This window comes from Protopterus annectens, chromosome 1.part1, assembly GCF_019279795.1.
Source record: "Protopterus annectens isolate FY-2018-M chromosome 1.part1, PAN1.0, whole genome shotgun sequence".
Classification (NCBI taxonomy): Eukaryota; Metazoa; Chordata; order Ceratodontiformes; family Protopteridae; genus Protopterus; species Protopterus annectens.
In genome coordinates, this window is record NC_056726.1 from 665,119,505 (window position 1) to 665,132,607 (window position 13,103).

General features: G+C 42.6%; 1 non-coding gene across 1 annotated transcript; it reads right to left on the bottom strand.

The window, feature by feature from the left end:
* Window positions 1-229: 229 nt before the first annotated feature.
* Window positions 230-341, bottom strand: TRNAL-CAA. The gene is made up of 2 exons: window positions 304-341; window positions 230-275 (listed from the first exon to the last, which is right to left on the bottom strand). It is a non-coding gene; the product is annotated as a tRNA-Leu (tRNA).
* Window positions 342-13,103: the final 12,762 nt, after the last annotated feature.

Consider the following 13,103-nt stretch of genomic DNA (forward strand, 5'->3'; position numbering starts at 1 on the left):
ATCATAAACAAACAACCCAACAGATGCTTAATAAGAGTGGACAATTTCCAGTTAATACCTCACACACAGTGAAACTAGCTAGAAAAAATACACAGTACACAAAGTGCTATAAACAACAAAGAAATAAAGAACAAAATAAACAAAAAACAGGATACTTAATGTTATATATTATAGCTCTGAGTTTACTGAGTGTCCTTCCTTCGATTAGCTCACTGTAAAAATCAATTACTGTCAGAAGTGGGATTTAAACCCACGCCTCCATTCAGAGACCAGAATACCCACTCCAGGGAAAGAATTTTACTCCTTGAGTCTGGTGCCTTAGACCACTTGGCCATCCTGACAACCGTTGACAAAAGCAAGTCCTTGGGGCCTGATAACATTCCTGTCTGAATCCTACATGAACCCAGGCATATGCTTCCAGCTCCATTACACAATATATGCAAGCAAAGCCTGAGCACCATTGACATCCCATCTGCAAGGAACATGGCCACTGTCATCCCTCTACAGAAATTTGAATGATGAATGGTGGTTTATGCAATGTACTGGCCCTCATTGGGGGGGAACATGACACATCAGGACCAGGAGTACAATGCATGTTCATACAGTGCTGCCAGGTACAGGTGTATGATGTGTCTGTAAGTGGTGGCTAATGATAGTCCATATGCATGTGCTGGCTCCGTAAAGAACTCTAGGCAATGTCTGAGGTGCTGTGATGTGTTTCCCTGTATATGTTCTTAAGTGCCATGCAGTGGCAAATGCCTTATACCGATGCGGAGACAGCAGCCATCACAGAAGCTGTAATCTTAAACTATGGCATCTTTTTCTGGCCATAGCTGGCAAAATCTTCAGGAGCAAACTGGCCTGTCAGATGAGATCATCCACAGAGTGAATGTTTTGGGCCACCATGGATGCATATATGAACAGGTCAGGCATAGAGCAACTGACCTGATACATTGTGCCAGGTAAAGGGCTGCTGGTGTAGCAGGGGACTGTACTGCTACCGGTGTAGGGCCAGCCACACAGGCCCCACTTATGGCGACAGAGGTGCTCCTTGCCAACCTTGGGGTAGCCCCCACACAAACTCAAACATGGTAAACAGCAGTTGTGTAGGTGGTGACAACCAGGAAACAGGTGAGGAGCATCCAGGTAAGGCCAAAGTGCACATCAATTTAATGAGGTAGCATTTAAACTGTCTCCTACAGAGTCTCTAGATGCATATGTCAGTGCAAAATGGATTTGCGGGTGGGGTGTAGTAATGCACACAAGTGCACATCTACGGTAAAGGACAGCTAATTGTGCAATATTATAGTGTGAACTGTACCTGTACAGAAATGTAGCATTCACCTTGTAACAATGCCTAATGTGAACCTGCTGACAATACCTCTCCCTCACAACTACATAGGTCCATCTGGTCTGCACATGGAACAGAAGCCTGAACCCAGTAAGTATGAGTTTCCCTGTTGTGGCTCACCAGTACCTCAGGCATGCTAAGGTTAATGCATGTGACCATGCACACAACTGTTACACTCAGTCATTTGGCAATATCTGCATGTTCATCTGTGGTGGTGTTTACTGCATTGCATCATGGTGGTCATGACAAGGGCCTATTTGCAGGAGATGTCACATATCTGTAGCATACATCATAACCTGTCATTGCAGGACACCTGGGCAAAGTCTGACAAAATGGGGGGACAAAGGCCCAAAAATAGGGTCATATTGTAGAAAACAGTGGTATGCAGTGCATATAAATGGTGTACACACCTGTTAGAATGCCAGCTATGTGTGATAAACAAAAATAACAACACAATAGACAAGTTTAGAATTCTGCCAACTGTTCATGTGACCTATAACCTGTACAATTTAATTGTAAAGCAAACAAATCTGTCATAGGAACAATAATGACACATAATAGTACAACAACCTAGATGCATATGTCTGCACAGGCTGAAGCTAGTACTGTGCTGAGGCAGCTTTCGATATAACTAGAGCAGTACATCTTACTGGGTACACAACAGCCAACAATTACAGGGACTCTTTGATTAACAGCAACTAATGGTCAGCTGTCTGACCAGGACTATCCCAACATATACCCAGTTGCCTGCTACAGCAACAGCCATGGTTCACATAGAGCCGACAAAGCTGCTAAGGGACCACATGTTTGAGATATATCAGCCTAGAGAAGGGTACCCAAACATTCCCACAGCATTGCACATACCATGGAACACAGTGCAGACAGTCATCAGAAAGTGGTGAAAATATGGGGCTACAGTAACATTGCAAAGGAGTGGACATCCCACCAAAGTTTATGAGAATACAAGACCAAAACTGGCCAGGGAAGCTGCCAGGAGCCCTAAAGCAACAGAGAAAGAGTAGCAGGAATCTCTGGAAAGTACTGGGTGTGTGCTTTATGTCACAACAACCTTCCATGGTCTCCACATGTCCTGCCTATAGGGTAGGGTTGGAAGATGGTAGACATTCCTCACACCAAACAATATCCAGGCCTAATGAACGTCCAAAAATAATACATCATGTCACCAAGTGCAAGTGGGAAAATGTGTTATGATAATATGGGACCATGGTTGTACTCATTGGCCTCAATTGTGACAGGTGTGTTTGGCACAATATCACCACTGCACAGCATCACAACAACATCACCCACACAGTGAAGAATGGGGATGGCAGTGTCCTGCTTTTGGGTTGCTGTTCACAAGCTGGAACTGGTCCTGTTGCCAAGTTAGAGAAGATTATGAATGGTTCCAAACACTGGTCCCTTGTGGCTCCAAAATGTTCTGGTGTCTGCCACATAGCTGTGGATGGTGAGGAATTCCACCTTTCCACACAACAATGGGCCAAACCATACATCCACATAAAAAAAAGATGGCTTCAAAAGAACACATGCAATGTTTTGCATTGGCCGAGTCACAGCCCAAACCTACGTACAATAGGACATATGCAGTGTGACCTGAAAAGGGGAGTGCACAGGTGATGCCCTTGCAATCTGACATAGTTGGAGGTGTTTTCCAAGGGAGAGTGTGAAAACATTGGCAAGTCAAGATGTGCCCTGCTGATAGACACCTTCCCAAGAGGTCTGCATGCTATGATTAAATCAAAAGTTGCTTTAACAGAGTATTACTTTAAGTGTGTGCACACTCATGCAACCAGTCTATTGTACCTATTTCAGTTACCAGATATTACCTGTAACTGATGGGTACGTTGTTCAGTTGGATTGCACAGGTTATATGTCACATGAAATGATGGCAATGTTATGACCTGATTTCTGAGCTCTCATGTAATATATCACAAAAGCCTGGCATGTTAACAAGTGTGTGTCCATTTACTATATCCACTGTAAGCTTGGGAAATTGTTTGGGTAACTGACTTTCTTTTAAAATACTTGCACTGCAGTTTAGGCAGTCTGCACCTCCAATTAGTGCATTACTTAGTGGCACCATTACACAGGTCAACCCAGTAATGTATCAGACAAACACAGGAGTTATGAGAAACAAAGCAAACATATGAGACACACATGTAGGCATTTAGCAAAACCCTGTACAGTTGTGGGGTATGCTTTGAAGGAGTTGCCACAGTGATCTACATGTGAACAGCAATAATTTACATAGGGTGCATTGTATGTTAGGTGAAGGGCCATCACCTACTAACATCACTCATGTATCCCAAAGGTGTATATTAGTAGTAACAGTAATTGGAAAGGGCTGCACTGCATGATGTTGAGGGTCTATCCAGAGTGTGCATGTTATTGTCTGACTGTGTGTCAGGAATGTCCCCAGTTGGCTAGTGTGAGGTCTGTGTAATGTCTTTGAGGCACTTCACCTGTCTGTGTGTATCTGTGTGTCTGTGTGTGTGTGCGTGTGTGTGTGTGTGTGTGTGTGTGTGTGTGTGTGTGTGTGTGTGTGTGTGTGTGTGTGTGTGGGGGTATGTGTGTGTGTGTGTGTGTGTGTGTGTGTGTGTGTGTGTGTGTGTGTGTGTGTGTGTGTGTGTGTGTGTGTGTGTGTGTGTGTGTGTGCATGCGCGTGTGTGTGTGTGTGTGTGTGTGTGTACCATCAAACCTTATAGTGCCAATAGTGATTTACATATGTTGTTTTTCTCTCACATCTGGACATGGTTGCTGCAGTCCCTCCCACTCTGATTCGGATGTCAGTGTCTCTGCAGAATATGACCATGATGATACTCATATTGAGGCACAGGTGAGGTTGTCAGGGGCTGATACTGTGCCATTCATTGGCATCCCACTACTGTCAACCCCATCCCCGCACAATATCACAATGCCCACACATTCCCCGTTACCAGTGGCCACAGATGATGGACAGTTGGCAGGTGGTGGCATTGAACAGGCTACTGTGGTGACCATGGCAAGTGAGGGTGCAGGTACTAGCCATAGTCAGAGTGCTGGTAAGGTCTCACACAGGCAGATGGGCAGGGGTGCTCAGAGGAGGGTTCCAGCCCATCATGCCCCTGTTACAAGTGCCATGGCAGCAGTCAGCAGATGCATGTCTCAGGCTGTTATGGGGGCACAGGCACATAATGAACGCAATACCAGACATATACACAGGGTCATGGATGAGCATGTCATTGGTGTCCATGGCAATATGAACTCATTACAGCCATCTGTGAGCATACTGGGATCACGGATAGATGGTGGGGGAAGACCTTGGCACTCCTTGACCGTGGAATATCTGTGCCTGAGCATTTGGTGGACACTGACCAGCAGCCTTGTGGCTGTAGGGTAGCACCATGATCAGCTGAGGGTCTATGGTTCTGTGCACCATCACATTCCCATGCTGGCAGTACCATCAGCACTACTGAAGGGGGTGTGCTGTCCATGCCATGATGCAGCAGGCCATGGGCACATGATCCTGGCCAGTCCCAACAGGGACACAGATCCAGCAGGCAGCAGTCACCAGTGGGGAGTAGTACTACATCTGGACTCTGCCCTGGTGGTGTCAGTGATACTCTTGGTAGGCCCAGTTCCTGTGTCTGTGGCTACAGATGATGAACTGTACACTCTGCTATGTATGACCCACAGCTGTCCAAAATACCCCTGAGTAGGGCACCCACATGGCACTACTGTGTGCATATAAACACAAGACAAACAACGTTCTCAGTAGAAAAAACACTTTAATGTGAGGAGCAAAGCTTTTGGATAAAATCCTTTATCAATACTGAAAATACAAATGCAAATGCAGAGTATATATAGGTCTAAAAAAGTCATATGACCGGCAGCCAAGAAGTCACATGACCCAATCATTAAAACAAAACATGTAGAAATAAATAAATATGCAAAGCTAAAAAATGCAACAGCATAATGCATACATGAAAACAAAAAACATTTAAAAAAGGAAGAATGTATATTTTTAAAAAAAGCAAAGTTTTAACCTAAAAATCACATGTACAATCATATACATAAAGAGAGAATCTCATAGTCTAGATCTACTCATTCTAACCAAAATAGGTTTAAGGCTGACAGTACTATTCAAACCAGGGGGTGAGTCACCCATCAATCTAATTATCCAGTTGTATTCTTTAATTTCTAATTTGTTATTGATATCACCACCTCTGGGTGAGGGTGAAACATGGTCTATAGCTTTAAATTTAAATACATGCTGTTCACCAAAACATAGCCTGTGTTTATATAAAGCATTAGTGTCCACACATCTTCGGATTTCAGACTTGTGTTCTGTGATCCTATCTTTAAGTTTACGTGGTTTTACCCACATAGAAAGAGTTGCATAATACACAGGTAGCGAGGTAAACCACGTGGGTGGTAACACAAGTAGCAGTTACATTGAACCTAAACAGCCTCTTACTGACTGGGTGTTCAAAGATACCTAAATGTTCATCATCAATGTCATCACAGCACGAGCAATTATAACATTTTCGTGTGCCCATAGTGCTGGATGGATGTGTTGTGATATTTGTAGGAAAATCTTTGTAACAGAGGACACTCTTGAGGGTTCTCATGTTACGATATGCAAAAAATGGGGCATTGCCCAGCATTGTTTTTAACTCTTCAGATGCCATCAAGATTAGCCAATTCTTATGGATAATACGTTTAATACATGGTGTGTTTGTACTGAACGAAGTAACATATCTTACTTTCATCTCATTCTGGATGGACACATTGGGCAAGCCAACAGCTTGTGTTTCTATGGTGTCATTTAACATAACAGGGGCCACCCTCGACTTTCTTCCCTCTAACACATTTAGTTTCTCATTATTTAAGATGGTAGCATCATAACCACTGTTAGTGAAATCAGCTATCATCTCATTCAACTGTTCGAAGAAGCTGAGATCTTCCGTGTTAAACCTACTGGCTCTATAAAATTGAGACCTGACAGTACCTCTAAAGACATGTGGCGCATGCATACTACTTGCATGAGTGTACCTTCCTGCACAGACTTCCTTTCTATGGAGGCTTGTTCTAAGTGTACCACCGTCAAGACTCAAGTTGATATCTAAAAAATTAATAGTAGTTTCAGATGAACACATTTTGAACTTCAAAAAAGATGAGATTGAATTGATGTACAGCATAAAATCATTCAAATCCTGTAACGTGCCCCCCCAAATCAAAAAACAGTCGTCCACAAATCGTTGAAAGAACTTTACATTATCTTTATATGGATTCAAACCACTAAATAAATGTTTCCTTTCCCACTGGTATAAAACTAGGTTGGCATAAGTATTGGCTACTGAAGTACCCATAGACACACCTGTGAGCTGAAGATACAAGGATTCATTAAAAAGGAAAACATTATTTCTCAACACCACATCCATGAGAGTACATATTTTTTCAATTTTGTGGAAGTTGGGATCAGGACATGAGAGTAAGAATTCCCCCAACAAGTCCAGGCCAATATCAGTTGGGATGACAGTAAACAAAGATACTATGTCTAGGGTTACCAAAAGGTACCTTCTTAGATGTAGAGACGCCTTCTCTATGTTATACCATTGCTTAAGCTTCTGAACAAAATCAATGGTGTCATGTAAGATAGAGTCACCTTGACTAAGATATGGTTGAAGTTGATCATGCAAATAAACTGAAAGCGGCTCTGTTACCCAACCAGCACCTGAAACAATTGGCCTCATTGGTGGATCAGTGAGGGATTTGTGGATCTTAGGGATGCCATATAACTGTGGGGTAATTGGGCACGGTACGGTCAAATAATTGAATAGATCTAAGTCTATGTCACCTTGGATCTGTAGGTCATAAATTACCATATTCACTTATGAAATACATTTCTTAACATCCAAAGGGGTGATTTCCTTAAATGCAGTGTCATCACTAAGTAAACTAGACATAGCCAAAAAATATTTGTCTCTATTCATAAGCACAACTGCACCCCCCTTATCAGCTTGCTTAATGACAATATTTATATTAGATTGCAAGTCTCTGTATGCTTGAAACTCTTCAAAGCTAAGGTTAAAACATTTTCTATCATTGTATTTCTTAATATTTATATCAAACATTTGTCTCATTTCTGCTTCACATACATCATGGAACGCTTTAACAACAGGTACATTGACAGGGATGTATGTACTAAAGCTTGCAGTCTTGAGTCAACATCTGTGTATTGCCAAATAACAGTTTTAGATTTAACAGTCTCATGAACCTTTTCAGATCTGTCAGTGTCGAAACTAAATCATCTGCACATGTGGGGATGAAGTTCAAGCCTTAGAGAGAACAGAATAGTGTGTCTCGTGTAAAATGAAATCTGACAAGTTTAACGTACCTCTGTAAACTTGCGGCTCATCTTGCCTGAGCCTAAAGGGCTATCCAGTGTTCTTTTGTTCATTCTATTTGGTGTTTCATTCCGTGTATTCGACGAATCTCTCGTGTTAATTACACGCTCTCTAACCACTTCTGGATGATCCAGACTGAAGAGTTTATTGGAAAAGTTTATTTTAGTCTGCTGCATCTGCGGCATTTTTTTGTATGCATATGTATTCCCAGTAGTAGCACTAGCATGTCTGCCGTATGTGAGGCTCTCAGAGGAGCCGGCAATGCCTCCTGTTGACGTTGAGGACGTAGTGCGGACAGAACCATCAGCTCCGTGTACCAAAGGGGTAGTTGACTTTAATTCCGAGTCATTCTGAGTTAACTGAACACTACTCGAACCAAAATCATCAAGGGAGTCCAAGCCATCATCACAAACATGCACAGGGACAGTTACATCAGTTTTTCTGTATTTATGACTGTTGTCTCTAGGCCAAGAGAAAATGTTACTTCTTGTGAAATCATTTACATCTCGAAGAAGCTTACGCTTTTTGGTAGCTTCCATCCTTGAATCAAGTAACTGCATTTTTTCCATCATGCGCTCATAATTACTAGATAGGCTCGTAAATGCAGGCATATTAACTAAGTCATTCTCCATTGACATAATCTCCTTCTTGAGATCATCTTCAATAGTCTGGAAGAAATCATTCATCAAATGCATGTAGTCTATTCCTAGTTTAATGTTTAGCTGTTGCCATTTCTTAAGTAACGCAGGGTAAGTGTTCCAATAGGAGGGCATTTTCACGATTCTCAGCCCTCTGGGAACAATACCTTTGTTAATATAGGCAATGAAGCTAAAGCGCTGCCATTGCAGCCGCTTAAACAAACTTGTTTTCCTCTCCAATAATTGCAAGGATTTGTTAAAATCCAAAATTACATCCTGAGCAGGTGCAGGTACATCCATAGATAAGCTACTGGTATTTTCAACAACAGTTAGCAGAGGATTAACCTCAATGTTAATCAGAGATTTAATGGAAGTCATTGAGTTTGCCATAGAGAAGCAAAAAGGCTGCCAACAAAAAGACCTTGAAAGTAGCAAATCTTCTGTTATAATTGCTCGTGCTGTGATGACATTGATGATGAACATTTAGGTATCTTTGAACACCCAGTCAGTAAGAGGCTGTTTAGGTTCAATGTAACTGCTACTTGTGTTACCACCCACGTGGTTTACCTCGCTACCTGTGTATTATGCAACTCTTTCTATGTGGGTAAAACCACGCGTAAACTTAAAGATAGGATCACAGAACACAAGTCTGAAATCCAAAGATGTGTGGACACTAATGCTTTATATAAACACAGGCTATGTTTTGGTGAACAGCATGTATTTAAATTTAAAGCTATAGACCATGTTTCACCGTCACCCAGAGGTGGTGATATCAATAACAAATTAGAAATTAAAGAATACAACTGGATAATTAGATTGATGGGTGACTCACCCCCTGGTTTGAATAGTACTGTCAGCCTTAAACCTATTTTGGTTAGAATGAGTAGATCTAGACTATGAGATTTTCTCTTTATGTATATGATTGTACATGTGATTTTTAGGTTAAAACTTTGCTTTTTTTAAAAATATACATTCTTCCTTTTTTAAATGTTTTTTGTTTTCATGTATGCATTATGCTGTTGCATTTTTTAGCTTTGCATATTTATTTATTTCTACATGTTTTGTTTTAATGATTGGGTCATGTGACTTCTTGGCTGCCGGTCATATGACTTTTTTAGACCTATATATACTCTGCATTTGCATTTGTATTTTCAGTATTGATAAAGGATTTTATCTGAAAGCTTTGCTCCTCACATTAAAGTGGTTTTTCTACTGAGAACATTGTTTGTCTTGCTGGACCTCTTGGCATTTGTGTTTGCATATAAACACACACACATCACCATCAGAAAAGTCACTTCCAAACACACGCACACCACCCCTGCACTGCCCATTTAATGAACACCCCCCAAACACACACATGATGTCAACTGTATGGCCCAGCCTAGGCTTCTGGTAAACCCACAAAACACCCTGTGCATATGATGATACCTGTGCCACATCCATGCCATCCATACCATTGATGCAGAGGCATGCTTATATGGGTCTGATGCACAGGGTGACTTTACTAGAGTGTAGCTATTTCATGCTGTGTAAGGTGCTGTCATCTGGCATTTGTAATGGGTACACATCTGAGTGTGTGTGTATCTTTTCAGCCATGATGCATTGGTGTTAGTAACACTAAGTGAATGTGTTCTCACATGCTGTACTCTGTTTGTCTTCTGGGTGTCTGTGTGTCAGCAGGATGTGGCTATTCAGACATCACCATTGCAGTGTAGTAACACATCGACTACGCCATTGTTAGGCTACAGCTGTATCTGCACACATTTCCCAGGTCTGTGTAATAGCTTATAGAGCTGAGGGGTGTATCCCAGTCTATGGTGGTTGACATCAGCTCTAGTATAGCAGGCAATGGTAAGTATGGTGGGTGGAACACACCTCAGATTGCTAATGCCCTCAACCCAAGGACATTGTGTCAGCCAAACACACAGAGAATACTGTTCACACACACACACACACACACACACACACACACACACACACACACACACACACACACACACACACACACACACAGGATCACAGTTACCAATGTTGTGTTTGGAACCCCTACCCATCAAGCTTATGAATTAAGAATTATGTAGTTATTGCAGGTGGCACAGGACTACTAGTGTGATGACTGTTACAAGGTGCCTGTAAGGTGAATAACATCATGTGGCCTTGTGGCATATGGCAATGGTGGCTGTACTGGGTGTAAGTACTCATAATAGTGTTGCAAACAAGTTTACCCACTCACAACCACTGCTATACACACCAGTGTGTGCGTGCATACACACACACACACACACACACACACACACACACACACACACACACACACACACACACACACACACACACATTTTCCGGTACTGACATTAGCAGACCAACCTATCTTGTTATTCATACCATACTATTCCATACTGTTGCACAGAGCTTATAGGGCTGATGAGTGTCTACAGATACAGATACAGTTAATGTGAGCAGCGGACCTCATACAGTGGACTTAGGAATATGTACTATGTGTACCATGGCATAAAATATGAATCCATGCCCATCCAATAGATGTCACTCTCACTCAAACAAGATACTCTTCTCTCACACACTTTTGCCAGGACTGGGAGTAGAACTCCTACCTATTTATTTATTGTTAATACATTGTTATGCATTTATCGCATGCACCATGGAGGTTATGGGGTGGCATTTGTCCAAAGGTATTTCTAAGGCAAGCGACATCATCAGGCCTTGCAAATTATGACAATGGGTGATGTACTGGGTGAGAGATGCCACAAAATACTGTAACCTACACATATACACACTTACACACAATAATACACACACATTTGACAGGATTCATATTAGAACCCCTAGCTATGTGGTTAGCGGTAGTACAGTGTTATGCAGTTACCGCACACACCACATAGCTTATAGGTTGTGGAGTGTCCCAAGGTACCTATATAGTGAATGACTTCCACAGCACTTGTAAGGTACGGCAATGGTAGTTATACTGGGTGAGACAGGCCACCAACTACTTTCGCCCATATGTTTACACACTCACAAAAACTTTCAGACACACTAATGCACACACACACATACACACACACACACACACACACACACACACACACACACACACACACACGCGCGCGCGCGCGCACACATTTTACAGTACTGAAGTCCATGGGTTCAAAGAGTCATAGGTGTGTACATGGCAAATGGCCATGGAGGCTTTACAAGGCTAGCCCATGGGAATAAACTGGCATCATGCCACCTGACAATACTCCCCAGTGTGTCTCCTAAGTATAGTCACAGGAGTAATTCCCAGGGTGGGAATTCTATTCCCCATCCACTCCTCCTGATTTCTCTTGAAGAGGGCTAGTGAAGTGTTCAGCTTGACATGTATGTGGCATCTATTCCATAGTGTGGCTAGTCTCTGGGTTGTGAATCTGTCCCTCCAGCATGTTCTGCTGATTGTGAGGATAGGGTTGAGGTATCTGGGGCATGTTGTGTGGATGGATTGGTTTCCTCAGATGTAGCATTCCTGAAAAGGTTGGGTCAGACATGGCTGTGTATGTCAGGCAGAGATCACACATACGTAGCCAATATGAGACAGATATTCATTGCAGTTGTTGGAATTGGTCCATATGGGGCAAGTGTGTAGTAACTAAGATCCTCTTTGTGTGGTACATTTGCAGCCTCTCCTGTTGTTGCTTGTGTCCAGTGGAGTACATGGCAAATGGGCCATAGTACACAGGGGTCCAGGGAAGTAAATATTGTGGGAAGAAATAGCCAGGGAATTGTTATGGCTAGGCTTGTATAGGCCCTAGGGCAATTAGCCTAGTACCAACTTTATGAACCTATTGACTGGCCTACTGAGGGGAGTGTACAGGGAAACACTGTCCTTTTACTTCTCGGATTCAACACTCTGAGTCAGGAGAAGTGACACATGGAAGAACTTTCGGAAGACAGTGGCACTGTAAGAGTCATCATAGAGCTCACTGTCAACCTGTGTTCCCAGTTCCATTATACCAACATCAGTGTTTAGTGGACAACCATCAATATATTACTTTATGGGTGCCATGTCATACTCAAAGTGGATGGCGGCACATCATCTGGCATTGAGCTTACGCCCAGGGTTTGACAACATTCATAGGTCTCAGAGATGCTGTTGTGAAGGATGTCAACCTCACGTGGGGGAGTAATAATAGCACCCACGTTGTAGTCATCTGCAAACATTGTCAGCTAGGATGCTTTTGTATTGAGCTGGTCCTCAGAAATGTGGATCACAAACATGAGGAAACCCAGTGCCATAACCAGTGGGACTCCACTCTTGACTGTTTGGCAGTCTGACATGGAGTCTACTGCTTTCACACTGTGAGTTCTATCTGTAAGCCAGTTTGCAGGCCACCTGCCTACCTGAGTGTGTTTGAGTATGATTACTGAGCGGGGAGTGATATCCAAGGATTAGATGGGCAGTCTATCTTGTTATCTATTCCATACTATCACATAGTTATTGCACATGAAACAATGCTTATAGGGCTGAAGAGTGACTACAGGTCCCTCTACAGTTGATGACACTGGGGGCCTTGTAATGTGGACACTGGGACATGTACTGGGTAGCAAACAGCAAAAAGTAGCAAAACCCATACCTCAATGGTATGGCTCTCGCACAAATACAGCAACCCCCCCCCCCATACAAAAAGGATACTGTTCACACACACAAACACTTGC